The sequence below is a fragment of the Antedon bifida genome, chromosome 11 (genome assembly GCF_963402885.1).
Source record: "Antedon bifida chromosome 11, ecAntBifi1.1, whole genome shotgun sequence".
NCBI classification, from domain to species: Eukaryota; Metazoa; Echinodermata; class Crinoidea; order Comatulida; family Antedonidae; genus Antedon; species Antedon bifida.
This window is the reverse complement of record NC_136236.1, coordinates 6,736,598-6,755,668: the sequence shown is the minus strand read 5'-3', so window position 1 is coordinate 6,755,668 and position 19,071 is coordinate 6,736,598. Positions and strand designations below refer to the sequence as shown.

At 34.3% G+C, this 19,071-nt stretch overlaps 1 long non-coding RNA gene across 1 annotated transcript in view; it reads left to right on the top strand.

Annotated features, from left to right (window-relative positions):
- The first annotated feature begins 4,875 nt into the window (after positions 1-4,875).
- Positions 4,876-19,071, top strand: part of LOC144856495 (uncharacterized) — a 55,346-nt gene continuing 41,150 nt past the window's right edge. Inside the window, exons 1-2 of the long non-coding RNA XR_013614927.1 lie at positions 4,876-5,017; positions 10,020-10,122. This is a non-coding gene — a long non-coding RNA (uncharacterized LOC144856495). The remainder of the gene's footprint in view (positions 5,018-10,019; positions 10,123-19,071) is intronic.

The window sequence follows — 19,071 nt, the reverse complement described above, 5'->3', positions numbered from 1 at the left end:
CGCGTGCGCACATTTTTACGTGTGCGGTGCGCACGTAGCATTGAAAACATATTTTTTTCGCGTGATTTATGTTTTTCCAGCCTTTTCTAGTAATTTTACCAAATTTTAAACAATTTCGACTTAAAGATACGTCATACGAGCACGTCGAATTGGACAATTTGCGCGCGTTTTTTATGAAAAGGTTAAAAAATTCGTTTAAAATATGCCTTTTTTTAAACAGTCGTAATTTCTAAACTAGACGGTCAACTTTTTGTGGATGGCATATTCTGGAAGTAGATGAGTTGTAGATATCGTATCAGGTATTAATATGGCTAACCGGACATTGTGACGTCATCGTATGGCCACGCGAATATAAAATTTAGGATTTTTGTATCTTTCGTCATAGCTTACCACATTGAATAGAGCGCATCTCCACTTATCCGTTTTCCATTTTCACCCCGATTTTGATATTGTCTAGGTCAATCAACTATCTTTCGCAGGAGTTAAAAATATTTTAATTTTTTTGACGTCATCATGCATAAAAATTTAAATCACGTGTGGCAATAATTTCATCTTTACAGTAAATTTTAATCTGTTATAGCTCGTAAGAATAAAATGTGATAATCACGATTAAAACTTTTTCTGGAAGCTATTGGATTGTAGATACGAAACTATGTAAAAATGTTGCCAATCGGATGTTGTGACGTCATCATATGGCCAGTTAAATAAAAAAGGTCGTATTTTCATCTTTTGCGTCATAATTCATTACATTTAAAAGAGCGCGCATCAATATTTCACGTATTCAAATTTCTTCTACACGCTAATACGTTGTTGCTGAGATAATTTCCTTTCGGAAATGCTACCTTCGCGTTTCATTTTAAAACCGTCAACATGTTAAAAATTGCAATAAATATCGGGTCCCGTAATTTCACCTATTCTACACTGTATGTGATATGGATACAGATTATACTGTGTATACTATATATGAATTTAAATAATAAAATTCAGCAATAACAACATATCATATTCTTCAGTTCAGGTCATAATGCCAACGTGAACACTTCCTTTTGTCCTCAACCTATCCCCTTAATGTTAATGTTGCACCACTTGCGCGGCGGAAAACCAAACTCGTCAAAGTGACGAGTTACATGTCTAGTTATTAGTTATCCGCATTCAGCGGATAACTCCTTGGAACTGTCCTGTTTCATCTTTTTTTTTTCTGTATTCATCTTTCTTTCCGTCATTTTTGTGCAGAGCGTATCTCTTAAACGTGTACAGTTAACATTTCATAACTTTGTCAACATATGGGCATTCACGTGAAGTTGTGCACCTCTTATTGTGAATGACGTCAGAGTTGCGCAACGTGACTTACGCGCGTTTTTACGTTTTTCGCGTATTTAACATAGATCGAAAACCATATAACAATTTCAAATGAAACTTAGCAAAAGTTTAATTTATATCATGCGCTAACTTTCTGTGGACAAAAAATGACATGTTTCACACAAAGTTACGCGCGCACGGGCGTTTAAAATTTCAAAATGCGAAAAATCAATTACTAATCAACTTTCTACGCGTTTCATGTCATTTTAAGCATGTCAAAAATTCCCAGGCGCGCGCAATTTTTTTACGCATGCGTGCGCACGTATCGCAAAAAAACTTTTTTTTTCGCGTGATTTATGTTTTTCCAGCCTTTTCTAGTAATTTTACAAACTTTTAAACAATTTCGACTTAAATTCACGTCATACGGGCACGTAGAATTGGATAATTTTCGCGAGTTTTTGATGAAAAAGTTAAAAAATTTGTCAAAATTTGTCAAAATTATACCTTTTTTTAAACAGTCGTAATTTCTAAACTGGACGGTCAACTTTTTGTGGATGACATATTCTTGAAGTTGATGAGTTGTAGATATCGGATCATGTATTAATATGGTTAATCGGACATTGTGACATCATCGTATGGCCACGCGAATATAAAATTTAGGATTTTTGTATCTTTCGTCATAGCTCATCACATTTAATAGAGCGCATCTCTACTTATCCGTTTTCCATTTTCACCCCGATTTTGATAGTGTCTAGGTCAATCAACTATCTTTCGCATGAGTTAAAAATATTTTAATTTTTATTACGTCATTATGTCTAAAAACGTCAATAACGTGGGTCACTTATTTTCATCTTTACAGTAAATTTCAATCTGTTATAGCTCGTCAGAATAAAAAGTGATAATCATGATTAAAACGTTTCCTGGAAGCTATTGGATTGTAGATACAAATTCATGTGAACATTTTTCCAATCCGACGTTGTGACGTCATTACATGGCCATTTTAATAAAAAAAGTTGTATTTTCATATTTTGCGTCATAGTTCATCACATTTAAAAGAGCGCGCATCTATATTTTACGTATCCAAATTTCTTCTTCACGTTAACATGTTGTTGCTGAGATAATATCCTTCCGAAATTGCTATCTTAGTTTTTCATTTTGATACCGTCGCCATGTTAAAAATTTGAATAAATGGTGGGTCCCGTAATTTCACCTATTCTACACTGTATGTAATATATGTATAAAGATTTTACTGGTTATACTGACTGTAACGGAATGGTATAGCCCAAATCATTTATTTCCTACCTATTTCTATAATGTAGCAGGCCAAATAAGACTAGGTTCTGATTGGTTATTTTACTATTCGTGTGAAAACTACTCACTAATTTTTGGTAAACAACTTATCCAGGGACATAGTAGGTCTCTGGCACTCTTCGTTTTGATATAAGGTAATAAATGCCATGATCTTTTTCTGTGTGCAATATTCCAACGTATGACGTGCGCGTGGCGCTTGTCGTGCGGATAACTAACTCGTCAAAGTGACGAGTTACATGTCTAGTTTTTTTTCTTTTTATTGTTTCTGTACACTATTTTGTGTAACAATTATCTCAAAAAGTTTAATGTCAATGATTACAAAAATTTCAGAATATCTTTCAAATAATACAACTTAATCCTAATAAGCTTTCCAGCGTGATCACTCATCCGTGACGACATTTATACGCCATTTTGCGAAATCACATTATCAATCATATCTCCATAATTCATTATCACATATTAATGAAATTCACTACACGTAAACTTCAGATCAAGGGTAAAAATATTAGCAAATAAAAACGCACGCGCACGTAGGTTCATGCGCGTGATATCGCGCGTTAAAAATTTAAAACGCTCAAAATTAAGTTTTGATCAATTTAGAGCATGAATTAGGCCATTTGCGTGTTTCAAAAAATTACTGCGCAAAAATGCGTTTTTGCGCGCGCGATACTTAAAAAGCGTAAAAAATATGAATTTTTTTTACAAATCTCATTCTACTCACCATCCTTAGTACATTCACCAAATTTGAGTCAGTTCCGACTTAAAATAACGCTATACGAGCACGTTAAAAATGACAAAATGCGCACATTAATTTTACAAAAGTTCTGAAAATGGTGAAAAATAGGTCTTTTTTAAAATGAAAATAATTCTTCAGAATGCAAGATGACCCCCGATTTTTTTAACTTATTCTGGAAGCCATTGAGTTGTAGATATGAATTCATGTACACATTTTACGTACAAAATGTTTTGACGTCATCAAATGGCCACTTGAATTTAAAAATTAGGATTTGTTATCTTTTTGTGTAGATTATCACATTCAACAGAGCGCATCTTGGTTATGTGTGCTCGAATTTCGCACAACTTTCAGTATGTGCTTGCTTAATTAATTATCTTTATCATGAGTTGACACTATCTTCATTTTAATGACGTCATCACGCGCAAAAACTTGAATAACGTAGGCCGTGTAATTTCACCTTCGCAGTAAATTTGAATATCTTACAGCTCTTCAGAATTGAAGGTTACCTTGATGATTATAATTTATTATGAAAGCTGATGAAATGTAGATATTAATTCATATAAAAATTAAGCCTATCGGATGTTGTGACGTTAACATATGGCCAGTTGAAGTGAAAAAGTAGTTTTTTCATATTTTTCGTCAAAGTTATACACAATTCAAAGAGCGCGCACAGCGCTTCTACGTGCCAAATTTTTTTCCAAATCTTATATTTTTTTTCTCAATTAATTATCTTTCGAAATTGTCATCTTAAAGTTTAGTTTGATAACGTCATCATGCCAAAAAATTAGAACATGTGTCCCGTAATTTCACCTATGCTACACTGTATATAGATATACAGTATATACTGTACATATTGTATATGGCATATAGGCACAACTCAGCACTATAAGCATATAATAGGATGGCATACATCAACATTTTCCGATCGTATGTTAACGTACGTGCATGTTTAAAAAAAAATTAATTTCAGTAAAATGATAAAAATGATCACCTATAATTCGTCAAAGTGACGAATTAAATTCTAGTTTATCAATTGGATTTCAATAGGTTGAAGATCTTGTTTCCTTGTTGTCAATGTTCCTGTTTTTGTATTGTTTTGGACATATTTCCTCAAGCACTGATCATTTTAGGGTTTTTCCTCAAAATTGTCGATTCGATAGTGTGTAATGTTATAATGGTATCATAGGAAAATGATTGAATACAGCGTCACACGTTTTACTCTAACTATATCCAAACTTTAGAAATAATTCCATGAAACAGTCGTAACATATGACGAGCATGTGACACTATACCACGATACTGAACATATGGACAAATACTGTATATGTAAATAAATGAAGGAATGAACGAATTTCCCACAGGGTTAGCGCATGCTCAGAGAGATATTCCATAAACGTTGAATAGCAACATTTTAACGCCTTTAACACTTTCTCAAAACCAGTTGAAGAATGATAAAATTACCTTTTAAATTATAATATTCATAAATTTAACATCGATCCTTCTCTTTTTTATTTAATCTAATAGATATTTTATAATAAATGGAGCTTATGATGACGTAATTGACGGATTTAAAGAAAAATGATGAAGACAAACCGTCGACCTTGGCAGAATAAGAAAATCCATAAATGACATTTTAAGCGATGAATCATGCCTTGTAAAAGCGGAGTACAGGTAAATTATATAATTATTTTACAAGGTAATGGATATGATCCGCGCTATAGTGTTTCTAATAATAAAAAATGTGAAAATAATAGTAAGAGCTATCAAAATCCGTACGAATTAAGGTTAATGACACAAGAGGGCGCTTTAAATAATAAAACCGTTAAAAATGGCTGAAATTTGCATTCTTCAATAACTTTTAAAATTTATCGAATGCATAACGTGACATTAGAAACGTGCATCAGTCATCGAGTAAACGGCATTCTGAGCAAGCTCAGAAATATGACCATGCGCAAAACGTCTGATTGGTCTCAATACTCGCGTCGTCTAGAGATGAGGGCTGTACGTTTTAAAAGCCATTTTTGTGAACTTTTCATTTGATATGATTATTTTTCATGAAAATGATTGTGTTCGTACGGGATTGTGTAACCACGAAAGTCTGAATAATAATAATCACACAACGTATTTGAGTTCTAAAATATAATAAACATATAGCAAACTATATTTCTGGTGATAAATTGAGTTGACCAATCAAAAGCGACAGTTTGGGGTGATCCATCGCGTCGTGATTGGTCAACTCACTTGTGATGCGCTTACGTCATTGCGTTGCGCATCCAAGTGGGAACCGAGCAATGAATGAATATTCATCAGACTGTGTTCCGTCGTTAATAAAAAAAAAATAGTAAGTACAAGTAAGCCATGAGTTGGATCATTCTGTGATTGGCATCGATCCTAATCGAAAGCACTTCAGCAAAGTGTGCCTCTCCTTCGGATGGATTACTGTCCCATGGGCCTTATTGGCTGCAAAAGTAGGATGTCTTTAGACTCTCGCGTGATTATTGCGGCTTATCTATCTTATCTTGTTGGACGTTGAAATCTGCGTTTGAATTTTGACGGAAACTATTCATGTGTCGTGTAGGTTTTGCATGGTATACTCAGAAATGGGTAAATATTTACTGGTAAAGATTGGTTAAACTGGTCCTGTTAAAAAGTACATTTTAAAGCAAAAAAAACAAACATAAACAAGCAAAATAAATAGCTTTTGATTTGATTTATTTTAGCATCACAATCATCACAATAAACAAGTACAGATAAAATACAATAAATATATACAGAAAACAAAGATCAAAACATCAAATACATACTCAACAAAAGCGATGCCTAGGATAACTCATAAAAGTCCTAAAATGACTTGTTTCCAATGGTGTCCTTTTGAAAACTCTTGCGCAGCGCACTGATCAGTTTCTACAGCTCACTCGACCAATCGATGAATCTGATAGAAATGATGTTGTTTTGAATCTGTTGTAAGTTTCCATTGATGTTGTTAAAAGTTTGTTTAAGAAGAAAGTTCATCGCAGGTGTGGAGATCATTTAACGAGTAATGTTCAACGAAGTACAGATGATGTTGTTTCAGGCAGAAAAGCGGTAACGGTAAGCGGAAACCCGCGTAGATTGTGTCCCACGTAGAATATGTATCTATCCTCAGTGGAGACCGTTCGTCCACTCTAGATTGTATATTTTTTAGGCTCTACAGCTCACTATGTCGGTCGGTCGGTTTGTCGGTAAATACTAACTCAAATTTGAGAACGCGACTGCCTTGTTTTTACCGTTACCGCTCGTGTGTAAATTGGCATTTAGGCACATTTACGCACGCGAAGCTTCAGCAAACATAGTGCGAAAAAATGTTTACCATGCTTTTTAACATGCTGAAAAGTCAGAAACAGATAGAGCACAGGCTAATAATACTAACTCATTAATGGAATCATGTGGGTCTAGGGCCTCCTATTACCAAGGCATATATATTGCTTTTCTATTACTTACTCTTTTTACTTATAGTTGGCTTAAGTGGATTTTATTCTACAGCAAGTCCTTAAGTGTTTACAGACCAACCGACTGACCGACCAACCAACCGACCGACATAGTTAGCTGTAGAGTCGCGTTGTTGCACGCGACTAAAAAGTGTCGATTCGCTAGAAATCAGGTATGGAATAAACACTATGCATTGAGACCATATAGCGTGAATAAACATGATTGATTATAGAATGCCTCCAAACACCGACCCATGATCATTTTCGTCGATATCTTCAAACGTATTTTTAAATTGCCAATCGATTAAATTAAATTATGTTCCTGAAAGTTAATTAATGACGTTCGAAGCGGTTTGCAACTTATTTTAATTTCGTCATTAAGTTTACAGTCGTATGAAATATCCGGCAGATCCGATTTCCCGCTTAGATATAAATTTTTCTTTCGAATTAGATTTATTTTTACGGCCGACCTTCTTTTAATGGTCTATTCGTTTAAATGGACGATGAAAACTGCTTTTATAGTTTCCGTGCAACTTGCACATTATTACACATAGAGAGAAATACGTACGTGTTTAGATATTACTAATATACTATTATTTCCAATCTTTCCATGTTGCATCTCAGTTTTTTTTCCTCTTTTGTGAACGTTGCCTCTCAGAGTTCGGATTGATCAAACTTGCAAGCAAACACATCTTTTTAAGGTCAACGATTTTACTTAAGTATGTTTTGGACATAACCTAAACAAATATTTTTGTTCTTCAATCATAGATGAAAAAGTACATCCCGTAAGATAAAACAAAATCTGGTTTTATAAATAAAGCCTCATATTCTTTTCCACCAAACTATCTTGACTTACGCTAAAACATTGTTAAAGCCAGCCACAGCCTTACGACTCACTACAGTCCCGAAGAAGCTATAATAGATCATCATTTGCAGGAGTTTGACTCTTTGTTCTCCTCTGCTTTTCTTTGCTACAATTGTTTAGTTAACATATTTCACAGTTTCCTTTCTTATGGATCATCAAGTAAGACAATTCTCCAAATGCAAAATAGAGATAAATGAACCTTTTCAGTGACAAATAAATTGTATTATTTAAATATTGGGAACGTGGTGTAGGCTACCATGTTGATTGTAAATAATCGTGTATTTTTTTTCCATTTTTTAAAAGTGAACAATACGTTCATATTTATATCTACCTACGGCACACTTAAGTAATTAACACATAGGTCAAATAGGACGCCAACAGTGAAAACACCTAGTTTGCAGGTTGTCGACACTGTGTCCCTAATGTGTGCAGTATTATAAGCCAATTCTGTGATAGGTGATCGCATAATTTGTATCACATGTGACGCCTGTATTATAGGCCGTAGCCTAACATTATTATATAATACAGGCACCACGTTATCCATATGCGACACTGTATTACAGTATTGTTCTATCTGGTCCTACATGGAGATACAGTATAGAGAATCGGGTGGTAGACTGTGCCCCTGTTTCTTGTAGGAATGCTGAAGTATTATTACTGTCTGATTCGGTATGGTCACGTGTTTAGATTAGGTATAACGATTATGAATTACCCAATTACACGTTAAAATATTCATCTATCGTTGTTTTTGAATACTAAACACAAGGCAAATTAAGATGATGAACATTAAATAGATAGTAAATTGCTCAAAGACGTTTAGAGCGGAAACTGTCACGTGGCATAACGGCTAACCCAGGATATAGTCTGGCAGACGGGCGCCAAAACAACAGTTTTCTTACCGATTTATTTTACCATGGGCATTTTATATACTTCGAATAACTATGGTAAATGTTGTGAGGATAATGATTGTCTTTTAATGCGTATTGTTTTATTGAGAATGAGACATCATGGCGCAAAACATATTGTGAGCGCTGAGTGTACGTCATTGTCTATGTCATGATCATAATAATAATGATTATAATAAAATTCATGCGCATCATTTTTAACATCAGAACAAAATCCTGTTTTTTGTTCTATTTTGATTCATTTAGTCTTTTCTCCATCATTCATTTATTTTGGTAAAAAACAATTGCAATAACAAAATAGTCCTACCAAAAAAAAAATTAAAATCGATATAAATGGTATAAAACTTCAATTAGAATAATCTTAATATTTAGAAAAACATAGTATAAAAGATTTAACTTTCACATCTTCTGAAAAAGTAATTCATAATCATAATAATAATTGAAAAAGAAAGCACTTTTGTCATGAAAGTTTTCACCAAACAATTACATGTACTTAAGATTTATACTTTATTATTATAATTTTGAATATTGAACTTACAATTATTGTCGAACTTACATTTATTGTCGAACTTGTAGGAACGGAAATGAAAGGCTGCTAAAATTAGACGAACTTACAACCTTTTTAGGTAGATGTGTTCTTGATCTCTTTTTTTAATTAAAAACACTAGAGGTACAATAACAGCTATGACAGATATTCAAATACATTTTAGTACATAGTACAAGTACATGGTTATTAACAAAAATGATGTTTGTTTCCTTATAAAGCAAACTATGGGTTATCTTCCTTATCTATCCTTATGTTTCCATACACACATTTTCTACTACTTTTTCACTTAGGTAATTTACTTTTCCACTTCCACTTTTCTCAGATAATGAATAATTAAAACAATTGCCAAAATTTCCCCCATGCCTAGGCTAATGCACAACCATGTGGGGCCTAGGTTAAACTCTTCTGTACATTTTAGTAGATGGCACTGCAGGCTAGGCCCAGACTCCTGCTTAGGCTAATGCACTACCATGGGGGGCCTAGGTTAAACTCTTCTGTACATTGTAGTAGATGGCACTGCATGCTAGGCCCAGACCCCTGCTAAGACTAATGCACTACCATGTGCGCCTGGGTTAAACTCTTCTGTACATTGTAGTAGATGGCACTGCATGCTAGGCCCAGACCCCTGCCTAGACTAATGCACTACCATGGGGGCCTGAGGTAAACTCTTCTGTACATTTTAGTAGATGGCACTGCAGACTATGCCCGGAACCCCTTCCCAGACCAATGCACAACCATGGGGGGCCTGTGTAAAACTCTTTAGTAAAGTTTTAAAATACATCAACCTAGACAAAGATTTCCAGTTTTTTGTATCTAGTCATTTTCACCAAATGTCAAAGTCGTTTTTATTCAGCAACAAGCTAAATGTTTCTGTATTTTTCTTGTGTAGTTGAAAAAGAGACCATTAAAGAAAAAAGACGATAAATCACTTGATTTAACACAGCTAGTGACCCAACAGAGACGAGTTCGATCGAGGAAACCAACTCATTAAGGTAAGATACAGACATACTGTAATAATTATTCGTTTTCACTTAGAATTTCATACTGATATTTACACTTTTGCAGTATATGTTACCAGAAGTAAATGCTTGTAAAACGTATAGTTAGATTAATCGGCTGCCAAATACGTTTGACGTCATTGAATTTTCATTGGTTAGTCAAAAGCAATATTCACGTAAGCGCATAGGAAATGTAAACGTAGATTTCGCTGTTGATGAAGTTGTGTTTGCAATATTGACTGATGATTATTTGAATAAGTAAATAGCGTGGAATTTAAGACAACGTAATTTTTTTTTTCAAACATGTACCATCACATTGTGCCGACAAATTAAAATCTTAATTCTCTATTTTTTGCTCTAAAAATGTAAAAGTGTAATTTTATAACACCAATGACAACTTTTCGTTTCCACGATGCGCCACGCCACAGTGTAGCTATTGAGTCTAATGGTCATTCTACGCATGCTCTGTTTCTCATAACCAGAATGCCTGTTTGGCTCGACAGCTGCGTAGTCGCGTGGCGGTTCGTATAAAACAGAAAGGTCGCTAAGCACGTACTTATTGATACTTTATCATGAGCGTCCATCATTCGCTTGAGGAAACGTACCGTAACGTTATGTTTAATAATCAAAATCATGTGAAATAGCTTTCATAATGAAATTGACATTCATAGCAGATTAATAAATGGGGTGTATTTCTCATTTCAAATGCAAGCTATCTTTAACAAGACGTTTTTCATTCGTCACTCAGATTGTTAAATGTCTTTTCTTAAATAACTTAATTCCACGTATTATTATTTCTAGTGTAAGTAGAAATTTACGTTGTGTGATTCTTAAAGATTTATGTCGGTAATATTTCAAAATGATCTACAAGCTCGGATTAATTTCATAGCAAACTGTTGTTTTGCATCGTTTCTTTTCAAACAGTATGTGCGGTGTTGTACGAGTAACGATTGCAGATTTTTGGCGAGTTTAAACTCTTACTAGGCCTACAGTAAGCCTAGAACCGCTCCTTTGGGACACCCTATTAAAATTACCCTTTCCTGTGAAACGAACAAGGGAACTAATTATGTTTTAACACTATGGCCAATCCTTACTCAGATAACACCTCCATTAAATGTTCCAGAAGGTCTCCGCTCTGCATATAACAGATTGGAATTGCATTTTCCAATATCACAGTAATTAAATCAGTCTTTGCGTTTATTATTATACAAATAATAATAATATTAATAATAGTTATGAGTTGAATGTGGAGAATATATCATGATTTGAAATATTGACTGATTTAGAAATGTCAACGGATGAAATATACTTTCCATTCAATGAATACCAAACATTCATTATCGTAATATTTCTTTTTTAACACACCTACTGTTTCTGTTGAATTAATCCGCTGATTATATTTACTTCGAATTTGGATGTGGTGTAGAACTAGACGACGGACACTACCAGTCACAGCCTCGAATTGCAAAACAAAATCTATTTATTTATTACATAACCAGTGAGTTCAATAGTACGGTTTAATTTCACTTTTTTATTCATTAGAACTAATACTGAACAGCACGTGATTAACTAAAATAGCAAGAATTACACTCAGGCGTGTGTACGCTATTACGTTATTTCAATAGTCACTATTGAAACAAATGGTTGAAGATTTAGCGGGTTTAAAATCTTACTATACAACAGATTGGAATTGCATTTTCCAAGATCATTATAAATCAGTCCTAGAGTTTCATTATTGTTTCATACTTTTCATATAATCTTTGCTCTCGTGCATTTTTAAAATGTAATTTATAGATAATTATCTCGGTCGGGTGACTCTTTGATTGTGTCGTATTTATCCATCATTCTTTAGCTTGCTTATTGAACAAGACAAACAATTTCTCGACCAATTAGCCATTTGCTTTCAATCTAAGTCGGTCAAATTATTAGTAAAGCAAACTATTTTATTTTGGCTTTGAACAAGCTAAATTTATCAGCCGATATCTGTTTTCGCGCCGCGCCTTTAGGCAGCTAAATTCAAGAGAACGAAGGCTTTGGAACTGTATCACCCGTGAAAGCTTATTACTTATTACGGCTGAAAAAATGGGTATTAGGACTCGGACTGGGCATGCTCAAACCCTAAAGAACGTCTGAGAGAAGAGAGTCTATATGAGATGTATGCAGACAGGTAGTCTGGCTGTCAACGTAGGCATTTATCATTGAACATTGGTCAAATCCTTTATCGAATAGTTTTGGCGAATGGTGAGAATGGATATTTACAGGTCGGATGAAACAGTATCACTGCCTTTCTCACATTGGTGTGTATCAGGAAAGCTTCCTTGGTGTGTATAGATGAAGAATTGTTTAATTGAAATGTTGGGATATGTGGGTCACTACGACATTAATTAGTTATGTTTGCTTATAAAAGAAAGTTTTGGCCATAACACAATGCCTCCGTTAGAACATTAAATGGACATCATATTCAAAAACACTTCTTCATTAGCAATGTAATGCCAAAAGGCCAGTACGTTCACGACGACAAGGGGATTTTTCTGCATCATTTAAATATATCCCCAGAGTAAATAGAAAAAATACATTGTCTGATTCGGATATAATTAATGTGATACAGTTCGTAATGTTGTTGTTTTCTGCTCTAGGTAATACTGTTTACCTTTTAGGTTGTTTTCAACGGTACGACTAATTGCCAAAAATGTGATTTATTATGACATGAAATTGCAATAGAGCTGCTAATTGCCTTTTGAAATTGAATGTTAGTGAACTCTCCCTCCCCTTCTCTTTTATTTCCAGGTAAAACTTGGTATGTGTTCATTGATACTGGTCGCTACACGTGACCCATGCAGTGTAATTAAATATCTGATGTAAAGAAAACATTATAGGCTTTGTTTCTATTCAAAACTCTAAAGAACAGTATTTTTCCAATCGGTGTTGCACCCGATTCTGTGGCCGTCACGAGACTCTCTGCTGAAGACCGTTGCCACTCTACCAGATACATTATCTGACTGTATTAAGTACATTTAATACACGATATCTCTGTCATTGGGTTCCTATATCTAGAGACAACGTTATATTATGTATGTGTATTCATCAAATGCACCACGCAGGGAACCAGAATAGCTGGTTTATCATATTTTTAGTCGACTCGACTTTGTTTCAAAGACCTTCTTGAATGTTATGTTTTGCTTTACTAAAAATAAAATCGGTTTTTTATTTTGTTGTGGCTGCGAAATTATTACATTATTATTCACAATACAGTCCAACAGTGCAGGTGTGTTTGAATCGCGATACCACCCGACTGTCAATAGTCAGTTAAGGTCTATCTAGTGACAGCTGCAGAATCGGGGTGGTGATACGAATACATATGTTTTAACAGCTTTCATTTGATTAGAAACATGCCCTAATTATTCCTGATCTTACCAGTAGAAACATACAAAGAACATAATAAAATGATACAGAACAAAAATAGTGATAAAACTACTTTTATAAAATGTGACACGTGATAAAAAAAACTTTGCTTTTCGTATCACTTCTTTATTTTGAAAATCATAACATTCGTTTAGCAAGGCATGTTTAAAAATCTGCTTTCAATTTGATCACGTAATCACAAACATACATAAAACATTAAGATATTTTTTAAAATATGTGATGAATTCTATTTTAATAAAACATCATTAAAATGAAAAGAGCGTTAAATAATAAAACATAAATTAATTATAAATTGAAAGCTGAAAACTGTGTTGCATTTTAACTCATTATCCGTTGTACGTGACGCTCCAGTGGTGCACGGACAGCGTGATTAATCGCAACGTATAGTACTATCCAGAAAACCACCCCTATTCTTGTCCACAGAAAATATTCGGAAAAAACGTGTGTCAATTATTCCGCGAGAGGTCCATTGCGTAACTATTTAGCAGCTACTTCCTGTTAAAAGTCGGAACTCGCGGTACAGCGCGGTCGTCGAAATTTGTTTTAAAGGTTGTGTGAAAGGTTACCTAACTACCCGCGTTTTGTCCGAATTTGGTCCGCGGAAAAACTGCGTGGGTTTGGTAGATGTTTTTTATGGTACTGTACACAAGCAGCATATTTTTATTTTAGTGTTATATGATTTTAAAATAAGAGAAGAGATTTAAAATTATAGATTCAAGAAAGTCACTTAATGAAATAAAATTATGCTTTACAAGTTATCGTGGATTCCTTTTTTTATTTATTTAAATGCAATACTTGATGCAAATTTGTAAGAAGAAACTAAATTGTATACGATACCACTGTGACTATTAAGTTTCATTCTCGCCTCGTAAAATAACAGAAATCCAATATACATTGATTTCTTTCGAATTTAAAACAATTCGATGACTCACAATTTTAACAAGGAAATCAAAATGTGATAATTTAGCGTTTCATAGAATAGGGAAAATGAGGGGATATTGATATAGTAGAATCTAAATCTCTAGATTAAATCTTTTAAATAAAGAAGGCCATATACATGGCTGCAGTCGCGTGCTCAAATTTGAGTTAGTGACCGATCGATCGACCAACCGACCGACATAGTGAGTTGTAGAGTCGCGGTCTTATGTATTCAGAAAAAAAATCAGACTTGTGTATGAATAATAAGTTAGGCATATATCTTTTTTTTTTATTTTGCAATACGTAACAAAACTAGGGGCCTATACTATAAATTTCTCTACGTAAATCCTGTTTACTACTAAGCCTTATTCCCGGTATGAAGTAACACAATGACGTACGCACAACGCAAGTGATTTAACCAATCACGAGCAACATATCATCCGACTTGTCGCTTGTGATGGGATAGGGATAACAAGATACTTACACATAGACTCGTATCTAGATGACTGTCAGTATACAGTTAAGATCTACCTAGTGACAGCTGAAGAATCGGGTGTAAAACTGCGCCAACTCAAATATTAAAGATATTTTGATGCAAATCCTTAAACCATTAGTACAATGTAGGATGAGGTATCATTAACATCAAAGTTAGTTTTCTGTCAGTCTTAGAAAAGACGAGATTACGTTTGAAATCGAAGAGATCAAAATATATGCCTTAGTAATCTTTTAAAAAGGACTTGTTCAAATACGCATTAATATCAACTTTTATTTGATGACGGGGATACTTTGTAAAATGTAGGTCTATTATTGTCCGAGAACGTTGACAATAATTTGTTCACAAAGCGTAATAAAACATCAATGTAGAACGCTTGTCCTTTCGTGCTGTTTCTCAATTTATCGACTATTTTACTAATACGTCTTGCAAACGGGGTTTTCGAGTGTGTTGCAATCTGTAATTGTAATCTCAAATTACTAATAACTTTATCGCTGTACTAATGTTTAAACATTTAAAATTGCTACGCGTAATTAACATCAAATATTTTTTTTTGTAAAGAGAAAGCAAATCGGATTATTAGATTTGCACGAAGCTGTAACAATTTGCACGATATAGCTAGCAAGATAATTTCGATTTTACATACAATTGTTTAAAACTGAATTGGTTCATATAACGTTCTATTTGATAGTATTATGTTTGCTAGGCCTAGATCTTTTGGGTTTTATGTCTTATTTTCTGTTCGAATAACGAGGCAAAGTCACCCCTAAATGACATACATTGCACAACATTCTTTCAGGTTTGACACCTCACTACATTAGGCCTACGCTGTTTTGACACTTCATTATATGTGTTTCTTACTACTCTTCGCAGAGTATTTCAACATACATTTACAATATCGGTTGTTATCTTCTTCGACACTATGGACTTTTAGATTTGAGTGAACGTGACCGAAGTCCACGTCCACATGGGTCGTAGTCGACTGTTGCTCGTCGACAAATATATGAACGTTTAGATTAAATGGACGTTTACGTATATGTGTCAGTGAACGTATGACGTAATGACCTTGGGATAATCTGACCTTGTAATCTCTAGTAGCGCTCATCCGTGTCGCTGGTCTTCGAAATAGTATTGCATTGTAGACTGCACTGTTGTTGCTATCTACAATTGTCGTGTACTAAAATATAGATGTGCAATAGTCTTCGTCACTATCGCATTGTTGTAGACTAAAATGACTAATAATATATAGACATACTGTACTATAATGTCGCAGTATCGTCTTCAACACACTATCGCATATTTTTGAAATAAAATGTTAATGTTGCATTCCCATACAGTAAATATATTATCACTGTAGTCCACAATTTTATTGCGATCAATACTGTTGCACTGTACTACTGTATGTGAATGTGTCTTAAACACTATCGCACACACCATTTACAGTGTCGCTGTAGTAGACACTCGTCAGATTGTTATCAACTTATGTTACGGTTGCCTTATGCATGTTTACGCTAAACTTTGTGTTTACGAAGGTGCGATAGTACCCAACAACTAGAGTGACACTGTAGTGTACGAAATGCGATAGTACCAACGACTAGAGTGACTGTAGTCTACGAAATGCGATAGTACCAAAGACTAGAGTGACACTGTAGTCTACGAAATGCGATAGTACCCAACAACTAAAGTGACACTGTAGTCTACGAAATGCGATAGTACCAAAGACTAGAGTGACACTGTAGTGTACGAAATGCGATAGTACCAACGACTAGAGTGACTGTAGTCTACGAAATGCGATAGTACCAAAGACTAGAGTGACACTGTAGTCTACGAAATGCGATAGTACCCAACAACTAAAGTGACACTGTAGTCTACGAAATGCGATAGTACCAAAGACTAGAGTGACACTGTAGTCTACGAAATGCGATAGTACCCAAGACTAGAGTGACACTGTAGTCTACGAAATGCGATAGTACCAAAGACTAGAGTGACACTGTAGTCTACGAAATGCGATAGTACCAAAGACTATAGTGGCACTGTAGTCTACGAAATGCGATAGTACCCAACGACTAGAGTGACACTGCAGTCTACGAAATGCGACTATAGTGAAGATAGATACATATTTTTGGCGCGTGTATTCACTATAAAATTATTAGTGTGTTCTGCATGTTTTTGCTGAACGTTTATACTGTAGCCTACTTCATTCATTCATCCATTCGTTTTATTTCACAATGCATCACACTTGATAAGTTGGTACAGAATAATTCAAAGTATTAAATACAAGATGCAAAGCCTGGAAAAGACCAAATAATCTCAATAGAGTTTTAAGCCTTTCTACCCATATTTGTATCTGAAATAACTAATAGACATTCATGATTTATATAATTGTATAATATAATTTCCATGAATCTGCTAAATAAAAATAATGCGATTCTTCGGGTACTCGGTACTATTTATAAGGAGGACGATTGCGGTAGATCATTTCCAGTTCTTAACTTTGCATTAAATAAATAGTATTCATTAAATAATAATATGTGGAACTATGAATTATACTTCGGTAAGAGAGCTAATACTGATAACCATTCACTGTAGTTAAAAGCTTTTTAATAGAGAAGAAACACGGCAATTTCCAATTCTCTTCATTTTGGTTAAATATGAATATTTTGAATAGTTTGTGATCGTAGAAAAAAAGTGGTAATTCTGTGCGTAGGAAAGGGCAGTTATTAGAGAATTACTGTCGTAAGATTGGCTGACTGCGTGGGTCTACTTTAAAAAGATACAAATTCATAATAATTAAATACTGATTGAACTTTGAAAGTTATTAAATGGCATAGCAAATGTTGAATAGAATTCTAAAACCAAATTTAGCTCAATTTTACTAACACGGTTTTGAGGACTAAAAAACTTAGACCGTAGTCTGTGAATTACAACGGTAGGCCTGTGATAATTACTTTCTGAATCGTCTGACCCATTGACATTCCCGACGTCAACCCACTTTTGCGACTAATTGTGCGCCGAAATATTGTAACATTTCTTCGCTACGTCAACCCACATTTGCAACTACTTGTGCGCCAAAATATTGTAACATTTCTATTGTCTGCTTTGCTACGTCAACCCACATTTGCAACTAATTGTGCGCCAAAACATTGTAACATTTCTATTGTCTGATTCGCTATGTCAACCCACATTTGCAACTAATTGTGCGCCAAAATAGTGTAGCATTTCTATCGTCTGCTTCGCTACGTCAACCCACATTTGCAACTAACTGTGCGCCAAAATATTGTAACATTTCTATTGTCTGCTTCGCTACGTCAGCCCACATTTGCAACTAATTGTGCGCCAAAATATTGTAACATTTCTATTTTTCTGACATCTGTGCAGACTACGTGCTGCACTAACTGAAAAATCTCTAGAGAAAACAATGTTGAGTTAATGAAACTGGTGTACAGCGTTGCTGTTGAGTGTCTAATTGTGTAATGCCACTGTGTAAATGCACTTATCGTGCATCGTACCACAGTGACAAGGACATGTTCGTTATTAAATTGATGTACATGGCCATTACCCTTAATGTTCTATGTAGAAAATATGGAACAAACAAGGCTAAAGCTCGTAAATACAACCTTGTTGAATACATTATAACTATAACGTAGTTATAAATAGCCACGTAATTCAAACTCCTCGTGTGTAATGTATAAACATAAATCTCCGAGAATATCAATAACATTATTTTATTGATATTAAACTTGCCGGTAGGCAAAACAATGAATCGGATAAAAACTATTAGTCTTAGGATTAATATGGTAAACTGTCTAATTTGAAAAAATAAAATGTTTTATTTTAAGGACACAATTTTTATTCACCACTATTCCTGGGTTAATCAAATCACCAACATGTGATTATACAAGATACCTTCGGCGTATATCATCAAATTTGTTTTTGATTAAATGATGAATTAAGAATATATATAGAGAGATGTATCGTGACCTCGCAACCTGTATGCAATGTCTTTTAAAAAAAATGTTTTCTTGGTTGTTTTATGAACATAACATGATAATATACTCATGAAGGAATATCCAATTTCTATACATTTTGATTCACTGTTAAATAAAGTA